At 45.5% G+C, this 17683-nt stretch overlaps 1 protein-coding gene across 10 annotated transcripts in view; it reads left to right on the top strand.

The window, feature by feature from the left end:
- KCNJ16 (potassium inwardly rectifying channel subfamily J member 16) overlaps positions 1–17683 on the top strand; it is an 803454-nt gene that overhangs the window by 203283 nt on the left and 582488 nt on the right. For 2 of the 10 annotated variants that reach the window (XR_011305161.1, XR_011305159.1), the window contains one exon: positions 16310–16675. The exons of the other annotated variants lie outside the window; for them this stretch is intronic. The gene's annotated coding sequence lies outside the window, so the exon portion shown is untranslated. Of the gene's footprint in view, positions 1–16309; positions 16676–17683 lie in introns of those variants that run through there. 10 annotated transcript variants of the gene reach the window in all.

Genomic DNA, 17683 nt, shown 5'->3' on the forward strand with positions numbered 1-17683 from the left:
AGGAAGAACACTGAAGGAACTACAAGCCAAACACTAGATGTAGCAGGAAGGAGACAGTGGGCCTCATTACGAGCATGGCAGTATGGTAACAAAGGTAACAACGGTGCTGGTAAGGCACCGGCACCGTTGCTACCGCACCGCCATACTCTGAGTTGTGCTCGCAGGTGCTTTCAATTGCGCCAGGTCTGCCCTGGCGTAATGTAAGGCACCCTGCAAGCCCACATCGTGGATGCACCGGCACCGTTATGAATGGTGCCGGTGCATCCATGCCCCCCATTCCCAGCCAGCCCCATGGGCAGAATGGGGTTGGGGAGTGCGTTCACACCGGCACCCGCGAATGGGAAATTACCGGTCTGCCGAACACAGAATGGACCGGTAATTGCCCATTCGCGGGTGCTGGTCCCGGATGCAACTCCGGCGGCAGCCATGCCGGTACTACTGGCACAGCTACCGCCGGGGTTGTAATGAGGCCAGCTGGGCCTCATTATAAGTTTGCCGGTCTGGGAACTACAGTACCAGTAAGCTTTCCGGTACTGTAGTTCCCGGACCGGCAAACGACGAGTTGGGCTTGCGGGTACCTTTCTGCCCGCCAGTGTGGCACCCGCGAGCCCAGCATGTTGGATGCACCGGCACCGTTAAAACGGTGCCGGTGCATCCGACCTCCCCATTACCATTCATCCCTATGGGGCCGAATGGGTATGGGGAGCACTTTTTCTTTGGTGCCCACAAATGGGCAATTACCAGGTTCAGCAGGGCCGTAATGACCCTGTAATTGCCCATTCGTGGGCGATGAAAAAAAAATGACAGTGGCGGCAGCCAATGTGTGTCTCATACGACGAGGAGTACCTTATATATCAGATAAGTAAGCTTCATATGTAACACCTTTTCAAACTGTGTTTTTCCTAGATCAATACATTGTTCATGTCCTTTCTGATCGGCCTCGATCTGAAACTTCTGCTGCCTTGCAATCACTTTCCTCGGCTCATACTTGCTGTAGGGAAGACATAACAACTGCTTGGGTAGTAGTTATCTTCTGTTGCTTTCAGCTACCGCCTGAAGCATCTTCAGTGAACATTGTAAGAGGATTCAATCTAGCACTACAGTTAAGTCAATGCCTCGTCTGGGATACTGAATGGAAACCCTTATTGATATATGTTTATGTCCAGTTCATGAGTTCTGGATGACTACCCATATATAACACCCCTCTCTTGGAATCCCCCTGACCCCACTGAGCCAAGAAGTAGTTCTGTTTTTCAAGTTTAAAAGGTTTATTTGAGAAAAATTAAACAATATATATATATCACACTTTTATGATAAATTAATAATTAATATCACACTTCAGAACATGAGCAGTTAACAACAATGGGTAATGTTCTACTAACAAACTGATTTGATTACCCAGGAGTAGTATAAAGGATGAGGTAGCACGCTTGGGAATAGGAACAGAAGAATAAGGTGGTAGAGAATGCTTTATCTAGTTTCAGATGGATGCAATGTTGAATGAAAATGCAATACAGAAAATACTCAATATGATTTCAACAAAACAATGTAATCACTTTTCTCTGGCAATCCACTCCCCCCCTTATGCAATGTAACTAAATGAAGGGGAGAGCACACAGTTCTTAGAAATGCAATCAAATGTAATTCAGTTCACCCCAGCAAGCTTAGACTACAGATAGGAGTTTTGAAACACAGGCAAAATGCTTTGAATATGGTGACAATGAAGTGAGGAATATGCTGAAAATGGTTTTAATTCCCTTTAGGAGGTTCAGGGTGAGTGAAATATACTTGGGATGGGTTCAGGCTCACTTTAGCAAGGATCTAGGAGTAACTAGCAGGTTAAACTAATTTTTGGCAAAGGAAAGCAAGGAAGCTGCTGTTTTCACACGTGGCTGGATTTTTAACCAAATCGCGAATCGCGGCAGAATTCACGAATGTGTGAATCACGATTAGGGCTTGTTGAAAAGCTGAGATTCTAAGCTTTCCGAGGAAAGTTAAACCAAGTTCCTAGCCCAAACGATTCCAGAGATACGGACGATTAAATAAAGGTAGTTTTTCGGATTTGAAATTTTAAAAGTTCAAAGCGACAGGTTACAGCTTGCAGCTAGAAAATGACAGGTGACAGTTAGGAGGCAGTTCTGGTTACATTAAAATAGATTGAATTATATTATTTTAACTAAGAGATTGGTTCTGCACAGTTCTGCTAGGTACTCACAATATATTTTGAAATAGGCCTCCCCACGGATCTGGTCAGGTTTTGGACTGGACTCCGGTCTTGGCACTTCACAGTGATCTGGGTCAGCTCTCTGGTTCTGCTAACAGCGGTCTGGGTCACTCTGGATCTCTGGCCTCTGGTTCTGGATACTGCTCTGCTTTCTCTGGGTACAGCACTGCTTCTGGATCTTTCTGGCACAGGGTTTCAGGCCAGAATCAGCACCTCGGTCCGGCTGTGAATAGTCTGCAAATGATTTTTGGGCCTGCTGACAAATACTTTTGCTTGCAGTGGACCTTCTTGGTTCAAAGTTCTGTAGTCTCTGTTTAGCTTGGAAGTCTAAGTGTAGGATCTCTGGATGTGAAGTCGTCGGTCAGCATGCTCCGCAGCAAATGGAATTCAATGTCCCTACCTGTCCCAGCAGTCTCTTTTTATGTGTTTTGAAAGTGGGTAGAGAGGCTAGCTTTCTTGGCCAAACCCCTTCAGAGTTCTGATAGGTTGGAGAATTCTTTGCGTTCTCACTGGAGAGCAGGATTGTGTGTCAGAATGATGTCATTTAATGGCTTGCAGAAATGACACACCCCTGTCAAATTGCACACAAATCTATATTTGATCAAAATACACATTTCTCAAATACATAGTGGTTTGTCATTGCATGTACATATTACCTATCACATGAGGTATACTCTGTTCAAACTCTGCTCTTTCTGAGGGCTTGCATTCAAAAATGGCAACTTATTTTCGATTTTAGTGGGTTATGCAACCTTGGTTCTTCATTAAAAATTGTACACATATACACGGCCTGTTCTTACATACTCCAGTAAATTCCCATGTCTCTAGCTTAAACACAGAGTCTGTAGTATCCATAAATAGTGGGGTTTTGCCCCAGAACATCACACAAATTCCCAACGCGTCTTAAAACGTGCACAGAAAATTCACAAGAATTATGGTATCATTTAAATAATTTTGACAAGTCCGCACTGTGAGTTATACATCTTTCTTAGAATCATATTCTGGCCAACAGGGGTGTGTCTTTTCAGGTTACATGGTGTAGAAACCAGTTTATCCAGTTTCTGCCAAGCTCAGAGACCCTGCCCCTCCCAGCTTCTGCCAAGAGGAAGCTATTTTACGGTCCCCCTAATAAACCATCTGCCTGGGCCCTGGAAGGCCCATTGTTCAAGAGGAAGCCATTTATGGCCTCCCCCCAATAAACCCTCTGCCTGGGTCCTTTGTTTAGTCTCTAGCAGTTCCTTGGTAATTCAATCAGAGAGGGGTAACCTACCCTCAGAATGCAGCCAGGCCTGCGAACTGCTGTGTATCCAGTTTCACTCCAATTGGGGGGAAGTTGTCGGGCAGAATCCAGTTCCTTAAGCCAGGCCCCAGCTACTGTCACTTTTAGTTACCCAGTTTTCTGCATTCAAATAAATCTAACAATTTTTACACATGCAGCTGGAATGCTGATTCTAAGTTCAAACCTATGACATTTTAACAGTGACAAACTATGTGGCAGTCACAAGTCTGTCCCTCAGTTTATTTACACATTTCGATTTTTGGTAATTTTAAATCCAGTTTCTGTTTAAGCCGCTGCAGACCTGCAGAGCTCAGCCAGTCTTGTTATAAACCTTCAAGTCATTTCAGAATATAACTTCACATTGTATCCACTTCTTGGTAAGTCTTTCTTTGGCCTGCTTTGGGTTCATTTATTCAGTTTTACACAAATGTCTGGTGTTGTTTTAAAACACCGGCTTTCTGATAGTGGTGAGTACTGGTAATGCAACCATTTTTGGGATTTAAGAAAATTAATTCCCCACAGTTCTAGGTTGCTTTTAGCAATCAGCATTGCCATTCCCTATGGTTTCAGGCTACTGTGTAGGTAGCCCATGGTGGTTTTAGGCAGTGCCCTTCTGTGCCCATAACATCGGCAAAAATGGGTGGCAGCCTATTCGTCATGCATTTCCCTGTGCATTTTCTGGGAAGCTCTGGCCATCATGATGTTTTCAATGCCAATAATGCACAGTTTTTTTGGTAGGGCTCGGATGCATGGGTAAAAACATCCCACAACATGCTGTACATCTCACTACTACTGTTGTCATAGGTAGTTGTGACTCAGAAGCGGCCTCTGCAGAGAACCAAGAACCGAGCTGAGAGAGTGAGAGGTGCGGCTTGAGTTACGCTATCCGACATTCAGAGGTTCTTTCCTCTAACCACGTTTTCTCGCAATCCCTGAGAGAGTGTGCTGCGGGCGGCGGCTGCTCCGGGACGTTAGCGGCTGAAGCGGATCCGTTGGCTGCAGCTGGCTACTTGGACGGGGGTGCAGCCCAACCCAGCCCAGTCCAGTTTAGCCCACAGCCCATAGCCCGAAGCCAACAGGGGAGGGAGCACGACTGGCGCAGAAGCGGGCCACGGCCATTGGAGCAATAATCAGGGTAAGATTGTGCCCTGCCCCTATGAGAGCGGAGGGCGCTCCCACTGCGTGTGCTGTGCCTGCTACTAAAGGAGTCGCCGGTTGTGGTGAGCTTGAGCTCGTGCGCTCGGAGTGCTCTGGGTCGTGCTCTCGGTTAGCTCTGGGATTGTTGGAGCTTTACCTCGTGTGGTGAGGGAGTGGTTGGTCCATTCCCCCTTGACCTAGCTGCGTGTGCAGTGCACAGCAGTGGCCAATTAGGAGGTCATAAAGGCGGGGTGTCTGGATCACTGTGGTCGGGAGCGGCCTCAGAAGGCAAGGTGCGGCTTGACATTTAGGAATGCAGACATAGCGTTTGGCGCCTGCTTCCCTGTCTGCCTATAGGAAGAAGGGGCGAGCAGGGAGCAGTAGGGGGTGTGAGTGCCCTGGCCGAATGCTGAAGGGCCCAGAAGTTGGGTCGGGTGGTTGAGCGGAACACCCCCGGGTCTGGTTTACTGAGCAGGAGGTGGTCCCTGCAGCACTATAGACTGCGTAGCTCCCGAGTATTGCTCGAGAACAGAGCTTGGGGTGAAGTGGAGCCAGAAAGCCCGTCCTGGAGACTGTTGGCTTCTGCCTTTGATCCTGGCTGGCAGAGCCTTGACACTTGGAGTGCAGAAGTGGGGTGGTGTGGTGAGAAGAGCCTCTTAGGGGCTGCTGGAGACTGTGGGATAACATCTTAAATCCCACAGGTGGCAGAAGGAAATAACATTCTCTCCCTGCTGACATTAATATCCTCTATTATATTCACACTGATAGCTTCACACTATCTGGACAAACACATTCTCTTTTCCTAAAGTGAGTTACATTGAAAATATGCAGCGGAGGAAAAAAGCCCCCCACTGAATTTGTAATCTCCGGAAAACCAAGTCTCAACTTGTTAAGGAGCCTAAGGAGACCAATAAGAAGGGGGGGAAATTGAAGAAGAAAGATCAATATGCCAAACCTGTAGCACAAGGGGCGATCACAGAGTTCTTTCCTGTGAACCCTCCCCCTGAAACAAATTCCACCATAATTGAAGAAACTGCAGCTACGGGGCAAAGTGGGGGCATCTCTCTAAATGCCACTAATCTCGATGACATAGACAACAATTCCCTCTTGGATCTCTGCTTAAATATACAAGAGGGATGTCTACACAACCACCACAGATGATATCCAGCAGTATAAAAGAAAACAGCAGGATTACCCCCTCGGGGGAATATAATGTGGAAGGAAGCAGTGGGCGTTTATCTGCTTCCCCGAATCTTGCAATGGCATCGATGGAGGATGTTCCAGATAATGAGGGGGAGGTTAACATCGGCAGATATGCAAGTGCAACTGAGCTAGCTGAGCTACAATCTTCTGTGGCCGCCCTTCAATTTGCGCTTAAGATTCTTTTGCAAATGTCAGAACGTATCCTGGCAAACACCAACTCCATCTCTATGGCTTTAGATCTGAAGAATCCCTTCCAGGAAGAAACAGAAGTAAATTTATCCGACGCCCTTCTCATTGTTGAGGAGGGCGAAGAACTGGAAATCTTCAATCTGAAGAAGCATCCTTAGAGGCAGATGATCAAGAGCCAGATCTAAGCTCGAAGGCCTTCCATTCACGGAAACAACGTAGAGCGGCTAAGAAAGCACTCAAAAATAGGATACCCACAATGAGTGTTCCATTCCCTACAGCAGAGCCCAGGCCTGTGCCTTCAAAATGTCCTAAAAAAGCCAGGAAAAGACTAGCGAGAGCAGCTGCACGGGCGGCAACGACAAAAGGACCACTTACAAACTGGCTGGTACTCAAAGAGAAGTCTATTTGTGAAGCTGCAATTGAAGTCTCATTCATGGATTCTGAGCTTGATCTTGAATCCAGTATGACAACACATCCTGAACAGAAGAGCATTGCTAAGGATAACAACATGAACCGCATCTGTTTTTATTAAGAATCTATATCCCAGTGGAAAAAACCCTTGGCTGGCGCGCTCAGAGTTATTAGCCAGACTTTACCATATACCTCAACTTCGAGTCTTAAAATCTGAGGACATCTTGTTCATTGAACCCCTGAAAGGCCCTAATTTCCACGTCTATGGTGTACACTGTACTTTTTTGTCTACAATCCAGTTGATCAGAAAATATAAAGAAGAACTGAGAGCAGTAGATATTGACATTGACGTGGACCCGCAGGAGAAAGATCCTTGCGCTGAACCTGAGGTCATGGACACATCAGTCCCGGTGGCAAATGAGCTTAAGTCTGGGGGAGGGGCTAATCGTGTCCTGGTTGAAATACAGCAGGTACTTAAGTCGTTGGTGGAATCTCTGCCGCAACTAATACAGAACCTTTGAAGCTTTTCATTAGTCACATGGAACTGCTGAGGCTTTGCACACCTCCTGAGGTCGGAGGGTTTGGTAGCTTTATTGTCACAACACAGCTGCATCTGTCTCCTAGAAACGTGGTCACTGGATCCTCTGCTGCTAGATGGTTTTGTCATACACCAATCACTTGCTAACCGGGGTAATAAGGGCCACCCTTATGGAGGATTACTCACGGGGGTAGCTAACACGGTGACGTCTAGAAAGATCCAGTGTAAAGCTGAGGAAAATCTCATAGCGGTAGAGGTGGAATACCACAATGAAAGTGGCCTAGGGAGGTTTCTTCTTATTAACCTTTATAACCCCCCAGGAGCAGTAGAAAGAGACAAGCTACAAGAGGCAATACAGGATTTACTGTCATCTTGGTCATCGAGACCCGGCAATGTAGCCGTGGCAGTTATGGGGGACTTTAATTGTCATATGACTGATGAGGTATCAATATCTTTCAATCCCAATCTAAATGCAAGATGCCTGATGACCCACGGAAAGAGAGAGACCGAAGGGTTAGGATGGTTGCAATTGTTTGATTTCTGGGATCTTACGATGATAAATGGCCGCACATTGGGAGATCGACCTGGGAAACACACTTGGTCCAATGGATCCTCGTTTAGCACCCTGGACTATATATTCATGTCCCCCGAGATGTTGACTAGACTGGTCGATATGAGATTTACACCCAATAAGTGGAGCGGCCATGCGTCGCTGCTTTGCACACTTTGCTTCCCTTCCCCGCCCCCACCCATATATTGAATATTGGTAACATCCAAAGCAATCCCACAGGATCAAGAATTGTGTGGTCCGAGAAGAACATAAGAACGGCCACGGAAGCGCTTAAACCTAATGCTTTTGTTGGCTTCTGTGACTTCAATCATATGTCGGTGAATGACATAGAAGATTGGATATTAAGATTCTCTGGCCATCATGCTATTGTTAAAAAGAGACACATGGTAAAAACGGGGGGCACTATACTCCCCTTTAATAGGGAAATTAGGGATGCCGAGAGAGGATTAAGATCTGAGATTTGAGGCCTGAAGTCTATGTACTCACTTGGAGCCCTCTACTGCGAGAAAGTAAGAAAGGCCAAAAATAGATATAGAGCTAGTATAAAGAGCATAAAGGCAGCCGAGAGGAATAACAGGCACCAAAGGTTTATACAGACAATCTGCTCTAGAAACTCTCGCAGTATTTGGTCACTCCTGAATGAGAACAGAGACAAGGTCAAATGCTCCCTAGTCAACCCTATTGGTGAGGAGGCTTGGGTACAATTTCTATTGGGCCGTAACTCAGGGGAGGAGGAATCCGTAAACAGTCTTGCAGTCTCTGGAGTCTCTGGAGTCACTACTATGACCGGGTGTCTCACCTTGTGTCGCCCAATTTTAATGTCCAAGTCTGCAGTCCCCTCAACGGGAATTTCCTTCCCGTCAAAGTTCTGCAGTTGTCCAGGAAGAGAGGTGAGAGGAATTCGGTAATTCTCCCCCCTTCCTGCATTTAGTTCCTCAAAGGCCCTTTTGGACAGAAGGGTAGCTTGGGATCCAGTGTCCACCAGTGCCAAAATTGTACCCTGCCCTTGTACTTGTACCGGGGCATAGTATCTTCCCTCCTTCTCCTCAAGGGGGCACAGATAATGCACATTTTTGGACAACTGGTGGGCTAACTTTCTGGTTTTGGACATGGCGAGAGAAGAGATTTGGGCAGAATTCTGTGGAGAGCCTTGGGAATCTGAAAGAAAAAGTTGGCAACTGGAGATCAGAGCCATTGTGGGTTCCCCTGGTTCCGGTTCTGGGCCGCCCGCCCTTTTTGAAGGCAGTCATCAGGATGGGTTTGAACCAGGGGATTTCGGTATTGTGGGTTCTGGGATGAGATGATGGGCGGCGGTAGCTCAGTCTCCATATCTCCCCAGTCTGAATTGACATCCCTTGGAACCCATTTTTCTTTGGGAGGAGTTCCCCCATCTCTGAAGGAGAAGATCCTTTTCCCAGGATCTTCTGAGGATCCCTCTCCCTCAAATTGGAAGACCTGAACCTCCTCCACAAAGTGGGTCTGTTTGGGTCCTTTGTTTCTCCTACCCCCCCTCTGCTCCTTGGGAAGCAGGCTTTCAGGGGCAGGAGATTTTTTTTCCGGGTTCCTGGTTTTCGGGGGGCTGTTTACAAGTTGGGAAGGAAGCTTCCTCCAAGGCTTTACACTCCCCTTCCCCTTGTGCCTCCTCCCTGGGAACCGGTGTGTTATCGGGGTGCTGCCCCCGTCATTGTTCTGGAGCACCAGTTCCAGAGTTTGGGGCATTCTGCGGTGGCATGCTCATCTGAGGGTTCTGTTGAGCCCTCATTATGTGACCCAGATCTCATGCCATATTTTGGACATGGCGCTCAAGTTGTGAAACCCGCTCAGGCTGATACGGGGCTCTATTTTCTCCCCTGAGCTGATCCCGGGAAGGATAGCTATCCCTTCTCTGGTAGTACCCCTGGTTGGGAAGATTTTGGTACCCCTCCACCCTTGGCCTCCCCTCTCCCGGATTAGGTTGTCTGGGCTCAGGGAATTGGGGAAAGAAGGATGGATGATTTTGGGGCTGCAAATTGGGCGGATACTCGGGGAAAAAGTTCTGCCCAGGATTTGGAGAATTTCTGCCCTCCTGTGGGAAGTTGGGAGGGAAGTTCCCTGGGTTAGGTGCTTGGCCGGATCCCCCCCCTTGGGCTGGAGGAGTCCACACATAACCCAGGATTGGTCGGTTTCCCTTATAGCGGGGATTTACATAGTCAGGGGAGCGGGGGACCCCATTTGTGGGACTACCTCCTCGACTCCCTGTCTGTGACTGGCCTGAGGGCCTTCTGGGCTGTGAATTATTAGGTGCAGGTAGGTTTTTAGGCCCCCCATCTCCAAATCCAAAACGGGGGTGACCTTTACCTCTGCCACCTTGGCAGCAGCAGGGGTGCTGTTGGTTTTGGGATTTTTCTGGGTATTGCTTTTATTTTCTATGGGCTTCTGCACCTCATAAATCCGGGTAGCCTGTTCAATGACCCAGTCTAAAGATCTTTTCTCATGAAAATCTCTCACGAGCTGGGTCATTATATATTTGGGCAAGGCATGGAAAAATGTTTTGACAAATTCTCTGCTGTCTGTGCGCACCCTTCTAGTGGTCTGTGCAAAAGCATGCTTTAATTCTTGCACAAACTCTTGTGGGGCCTGATCCTCCCCACACTGCAAACTGTAGGCTGCCTTGCGAGCCTCTTGGGGATTTCTGTGAACAGAAAAATGTTTTAATATGGCCGCCCTATAGGTGGACCACCTTGAATGATTTTGGTCCTCCAGCCCCGCAAAGAAACTGGAGTATTCTGGGGAGAATGTCCACTTTACATATTGGAAACAGCTTTGGCTGACCTTCAAATGAAAAGTCCCCATCATTTGCTCATAGAGCTCCAAGAGTTCCCAAACAGAGTACTTGGCATTCTTATGATAAGGCGTGATGACACTCCTGATTGCCTTAATCTGTTCCAATGGGTCCTTAAGCAAGGCCCTTTTTGCCTTATTGGCCTTTTTGGTTCGGGTAACCCTGGTCCATTCATCCTCTGACTCAGAGGCACTGCTCCCGGAGGTTCCTGTCTGATCTTCCAGGTTTTCCCGGATTCTGCGAGCCTGGGAATGGCTGGCAGAATGTGGGGACCTGGTCTCCTGTGTCCTGCGCCGTTCAGAGGAGTCTTCAGATTCCTCCTTGCTGCCAGGATTTGATGGGTACCCCCCCCCACTGACCTAACTGGGCAGAAGTTTTCAGGATGCCCTTAGTGGGCCTATTCTCCTGGGGTTCCCCACTAAATTGCACTGTGCTTGGGTGCCCATACCCGGATGCCCGCCCATCCATTCCTGGGAGGTACTGGCCTATGAGCCCCATGCTTCTGGCTGGATAGTAATCTGCCATCCCTGTGGCCCGGTGCTCATGTGCGCCAAGGAACATGGGGGTGGCAAAGTCCAGGGACTGAGAGAGATAAAGACCTCTGGTACTAGGGCTCCTGAGGTTATGCTCAGGAGTCTCCCTCTCCCAGCGAACCTGGTCTCTATCCGCCCCTGCCAACTGTTGCAATGCAAGAGCCTGCGCTTTCAGTTCCTCAGTTAAGGCCTTACTCAACTCTATCAGTCTCTCCTGCATCGCTACCTGTTGCTGGAGCCGATCATTGAACTGTCAGAGAGCCTCATTTTCTCGCTGTGCCTCCTGATTGGTCCTGGAGTACTGGGCCAGTCTTTGCTGCAGGAGGGTTACCTCCTGAGTCCCTTCCCTACTGGCCTGCTCCTTTCTTGCCAGAGCCTCCTCCACCCTCCTGGTGTGCTCTAGCAAGTCCTGGTGTTCTTTTTGGAGGTCACCTAGTCCCTGGTGGGCCAGGTGATTTTCTTCCATTTTTCTTTTTAAGTGGCGCATCTGTGCCGTCAGGTCGTCCCCAGCTTTCTGGCGCTCCTGATCAAACTCTGCCTGGGTATCCAGGCCTTTCAGGATCAGTTTATTGCTCTCCTCTTTCTCTCTGTCTAGTTGGATTTGCAGGGTGGCTACCTGCTCTGTGCATGCCCTGTTGAAATTGATCTGTTGCTCCAGCTTTTTCTGGCTCTGCAGTAGGGTGTCCAAACTGTCTTGGCATTCCTTCTGCAAGGCCAGAATTCTGGTATCCTGGTCAGCCTTTTCCTGTTGCAGTATATCCATGTCCTCTTTTATTTTAATGATATACTGCCTACTATCATTTTCTGACTCCTGGCTCCTCTGCAGCCTCTGCTCAGAAGAGTCCAGATCAGATTGGGCCTTCTGTAATGCCAGCAGTTGCCTACTCGCCAGATCTTGGCCTTCAGCACATTTGTCCTGCATGGCTCCCATATGTAAGTATAAATATGCCGCTACCCTGGCAATCTTGTTGTGCTCATCCTTGGCCTTAGGGGACATATATAGTTCACTCAGGGCCACATGTAAGGGACCCTGGTCTCTTCATATATCTGAACCTGTTTCAGTGACCTGGGGTGCGATTGCCTGCAACCAGACCGTCTGGTCGTGATGACCCCACTCACCTCTCACAAATAGCTTATGTAAGAAGTGCTCTCTGGCTATTTTCATATCTACCAAGGTCGTCATTCTGGAATTTGAGTTCCTTCCTGACTTACAGAAGTTTATATTTTATTTTTGCAAAACAGTCCTTTTCCTTAGAGCGTTCCTTTGAGGAGTGCTTTACAGCGTAACACAGCGTGGTGATCCGACCGGATATATGTATCTGGTCAGCTGGCACACTGTATTAATCTGCACAAGTGATAGATCTAACCCAAACGTTCGGCTCGAGCCCCCAATTTGTAAGAGGATTCAATCCAGCACTACAGCTAAGTCAATGCCTAGTCTGGGATACTGAATGGAAACCCTTATTGATATATCTTTATGTCCAGTTCATGATTTCTGGATGACTACCCCTGAGCCAAGAAGTAGTTCTGTTTTGCAAGTTTAAAAGGTTTATTTGGGAAAAATTAAACAATATATATATATCACACTTTTATGATAAATTAATAATTAATATCACACTTCAGAACGTGAGCAGTTAACAATAATGGGTAATGTTCTACTAACAAACTGATTTGATTACCCAGGAGTGGTATAAAGGATGATGTAGCACGCTTGGGAATAGGAACAGAAGAATAAGGTGGTAGAGAATGCTTTATCTAGTTTCAGATGGATGCAATGTTGAATGAAAATGCAATACAGAAAATACTCAATATGATTTCAATAAAACAAAGTAATCACTTTTCTCTGGCAATCCACTCCCCCCCTTATGCAATGTAAGTAAATGAAGGGAAGAGCACACAGTTCTTAGAAATGCAATCAAATGTAATTCAGTTCACCCCAGCAAGCTTAGACTACAGATAGGAGTTTTGAGACACAGGCAAAATGCTTTGAATATGGTGACAATGAAGTGAGGAATATGCTGAAAATGGTTTTAATTCCCTTTAGGAGGTTCAGGGTGAGTGAAATATACTTGGGATGAGTTGAGGCTCTCTTTAGCAAGGATCTAGGAGTAACTAGCAGGTTAAACAAATTTTTGGCAAAGGAAAGCAAGGATGCTGCTGTTTTCACACGTGGCTGGATTTTTAACCAAATCGCGAATCGCGGCAAAATTTGCGAATGCGTGAATCACAATTACGGCAAAAGGATAAGGAGGAGCAAGTCGTTTCTAAGCTTGTTGAAAAGCTGAGATTCTAAGAGGAAAGTTAAACCAAGTTCCTAGCCCAAACGGTTCCAGAGATACGGACAATTAAATAAAGGTAGTTTTTCGGATTTGAAATTTTAAAAGTTCAAAGCGACAGGTTACAGCTTATGACATTTGTGATGTCATCTTTGATGTCCTGGGTGTTAGTCTTAGCAGTGCACGGTGGTGGCGTGAGTTATGGTTGCTTAGCTTACCATAACTGGCGAATTTCAAGGGTTTTTTGGTTTTACTTGGAACCATAACGTCCCTTTAACAAAGTTTTTTCACTGAATTTCATAGGTTTTTAGTAGCACAACTTAACCATACCGTCCCTTTAACAAAGTTTTTTTCACTGAATTTCATAGGTTTTTAGTAGCACAACTTAACCATAATATCCCTGACATGTAACATAGAACATACTAACCCCCTCGTAGTGATTTTCATGTCCGCGGACTACCGCCATGTCCGCGGACACATCGAAAATCTGAGCGGGGTGAATGTACATTTAAATAGTGTGCCCCATTTCCCCTTTGAAGTTGGCTCTGAAAAGAGCCGTTTTTTTGTTTTTTTTGCAGATGCTTGGCAGACACCTGTTATTTTGTATTTTTTTTCTTCTTTTTTTCTTACTTTACTCCTAAAATCTTCACATAACCTTCTCCAAAGCAACCCTTACATTCCAAAACAGCATGGCATTTCCCTTAAAAGATAAGGAAATGCCATCTTCTTTAAAATAAACAGCATTACTGGAATCAATATTCTCATTATTACAGAAGAAAATACCAGCTCTAAGCATGAAGGCACACATGCCTCGGTTGATTACACACCTAGCATTGTTTTGCTGAGGACAAAAAAACTGAACTATTGTCCCATATTTCCCTAGTTAGTAATCCAGAAAAAATTACTTTGGCATTTGGAAGGATGTTCATTACTGCTTGAACCAAGTGTTCCAAATCTGCCAACAAAGTAGGGGCACTGACGTAGCCCAAACGGAAAGCACCCTAGTGCAAAACTACCACATGGGGACTGTTGATCCTGCCCATATCTTCACAAACTTGTACAATTCCCTGTACATTGCCATCAGGCACAGTGCTCCACACGACCACCACTCCTTTAACATCAAAATTCTTTGCAACATGCCTGCATTGAGCATACTGTTGTAAACCATGCACAAACATATCTCCGAGCACCAACACCCTGACTTTCTCCACCTCTGACACATCTTCACTACACACAGTCTCTTTCAACACAAATCCACAACCTCAACATCTGATTGGCTGATCCCTACAGTCTTCTTTCCATGCTGGATTTTCTGGAAAACCCTGGATGTAGCATGCCCTGTCCATGGACAGCCGCGGTATCCGCGGACCGCGTATCTTTTGGAGAGCCCTTCTACCATTTCCACTTTACTCTCTGTGCCATTCTCTCATTGCATACAGCTAAGCAGTCACACAATACGGAGAACATCCTCAGAACACCCGTATTTTGTTTATTTTCGAACATTTCAGGACACCGCAAGTGTTATTATACCACATGCAACTAGCCAGCGAACAATACGGACAATGTCCTCAGAACACCCCCATTGTCTTTATGTACGAACATTTCAGGACAACGCAAGTGTTCTTCTTGCTCACTCTTTTTTCTTTTGCTGACATATCAAGGCCACATGGTTTTCTTCAGTAACAGTCAGAAACTAAAAATTGTATTTTACTTGTAGACGTATCCTACAAGTAGGTTCTTATAGTAATTCCCTTAGAGTCCAGTCACATCATATGAAACATATACATAGGGGAAGACACAAGCTTTAAAGACAGCATTATTTTCAAGCAAATAAATGATGATTTCTCTGTTTCAAAGCTGCTATTTACCCTATGTATGTGTATATTGGTATGTGTTCTTGTCTCTTTCTGTTTTCTCTATAGCAATGCAATTATGTAATACATGGGTTTTATTAGCTACTTATTACATATTTCACAGTACACAAAAATCTATTAAGAAAACAACTATCATTTCATTATTCAACATATTAACCTTACGAATATTATACCTTCATCTTGTACGCTGCACACAATGCTTTGTTTCTGCATTAGTAGCTTAGTATACTAGGTAGAACCCCATAATAGAATGCTATTTATATCAATGCATCGTTCAAAGCACTAATTAGGGTATGATATTTATTGCAATGATCCTTGACACTTTTTTTGCAACATTATAATAAGAATCCCTTGTACACATATTTCATGAAAAGTACATACAAATGTGATGTCATCAGTGATGTCATCAATGACATTTGTGATGTCATCTTTGATGTCCTGGGTGTTAGTCTTAGCAGTGCACAGTGGTGGCGCGAGTTATGGTTGATTAGCTTACCATAACTGGCGAATTTCTGGGGTTTTTCGGTTTTACTTGGAACCATAACGTCCCTTTAACAAAGTTTTTTTATTAGCCCGCAAACAATATACAAAGATGGAGTGTAAAAAGCAGTTTCTCAGAGATGGCTGTACACAGAAAGTTGCAAACTAAGAATTTATGGTCGTTTACAGTGAAGGTCAGCTGCTTCTATTTTTTGCTTGCGTGCCGGAGAGGCCCACGACTCGCACTATAAGGTTCTATTGTTTTTTGACCTTGACAGACAGGGATCGTGCTAAAAGACTTCTTTTCAAGGAGTGTTGCAAAAACGTAAGACACGATAAGGATGACATTTCTGAAACAAAACCACTTTTATATATTATATCACTATGAGAAAGATTGTTGGCACAGATAGAGTCGTTTTTTGGGACTGCACTACGCTTAGACGATGGAAAATGCCAATATAATGTAAGTAACCCTTTAGATTATTTTATACCGGAATATAATAACAATAGCGTGGCGTTAAAGCCCGGTTAAGTTGTACTTGTTTGTTCAATGTGGCATAGTGTTTTCTACTGCACACTATCACCACCAAATGGGTCCCCTGTCGCTTAGAGGGCTCCGAAAAAGGCAGAGAACAGAGGGTGGGTTACTGGGAATAAGTTAACATACTCCGTTGCACTATCCTCGCTAGCAAATAGTTTCAAGCCCTAATAAATAAAATGAATATTTTTAATGAAGATCGGCTGGTGAGACTAATTTATGTTTTTTAAAACAGGTATGTCCTTCCGTACTGTCCACGCCACGATTTTCAGACCCCGGCCGACGGATTTTTTAACTGCCAAGTCCAGCTACTTCTAAACAACTTCATGACACTCACCATTTTATGGGACAATCGCCAAGGACCAATATGCCCTTACGCGGTACTAGCGGCTAGAAGCAACATACCAACCATTCTGGTGGTCTAATGCCTCGTCGTTGGAACAGCCTTCCAATTATCAGTGCGACCATAGTGCTTCTTTTATCATAAACCAACACCCTGTGTACTGCAAAGGAACAGCGTGTGACTCAAGATGAACTTTTGAGGATCGACAGCAAAGACAAATGCAAATCGCTGAATATTCTCTAAACATTTGATGTCAAATAAAAGTACTTTACGAAATGTACAATCTTGCTGTTTGCTTTTAAATCACAGTTTCATATTCCGAATTGTGGCGCGCTGTGTTGTGAGATGATTTGTGCTGTTTTCCGGGTTCGGTAAAGTTGCGTAGGACTGGAGACGACTGGGCGCGTTTGGCTACGCACCCTGTACCGTCACGGAGACAGACGATGAATATGAATGCTTTGATAATGTCAGGCTTAGGGGCGGGAGATATGATTTAGTGTTGCAAAAGCAGGTCAACCAGGTCGATGGGGCAAGTGATAGGATTATCAAATAATGTCGACGCACAGCAGCCTGATTTATCGTTAGTTTAGAGGACAAAAAGTCGAGTAAGGTCCTTAGGAAATTGTAATGTCAACGGACATAAGGAGGGTTCTTAGAACACTTTCAACCTGATAACGAACAATACGAACAGCATTCTCAGAACACCCACATTTTGTTTAATTGCAAACATTACCTCCACGTCCACTCTTCCTCGTCCCAGTACTTACTTCATGAGGCCCCTGCCTCCGACACAGGACCTTCTTCTATTTCTTTAAATTCCTATAACTCCTCCCCCACATCCACATCACTCAGTTTCATATTACCAAGCCAGAGCATGGGACCTTCCCCGCAGGGAGGGTGAGGAGGGTCGTCAGTACTGTGATGAGGAAGAGTAGGACTAGTAGTAATGAAGATTACTGGTAAGTAATCAGAGCATTTCAGGACACTGCGAGTGTTCTTAGAACACATTCAACTTGCCAGAGTACAATACGGACAGCGTCCTCAGGACACCCCATTTTGTTTATGTACAAACATTTAAGGACACTGCAAGTGTTCTTAGGTCAATTTTAGCTTGCTTGCAAACAAAACGGACACATACTCCGTCCTCAGAACACCCCACCATTTAGTTTATATACAACATTTCAGAACAGCCGTGTTGTCCGCAGACAAATCGAACACAACAAAAGTGTCTAGCATATAAAAAAAACAGAACATTGAACCTATCTC

The sequence above is a fragment of the Ambystoma mexicanum genome, chromosome 3q, assembly GCF_040938575.1.
Source record: "Ambystoma mexicanum isolate Mex_15411 chromosome 3q, UKY_AmexF1_1, whole genome shotgun sequence".
In the NCBI taxonomy this organism is placed as follows: Eukaryota; Metazoa; Chordata; class Amphibia; order Caudata; family Ambystomatidae; genus Ambystoma; species Ambystoma mexicanum.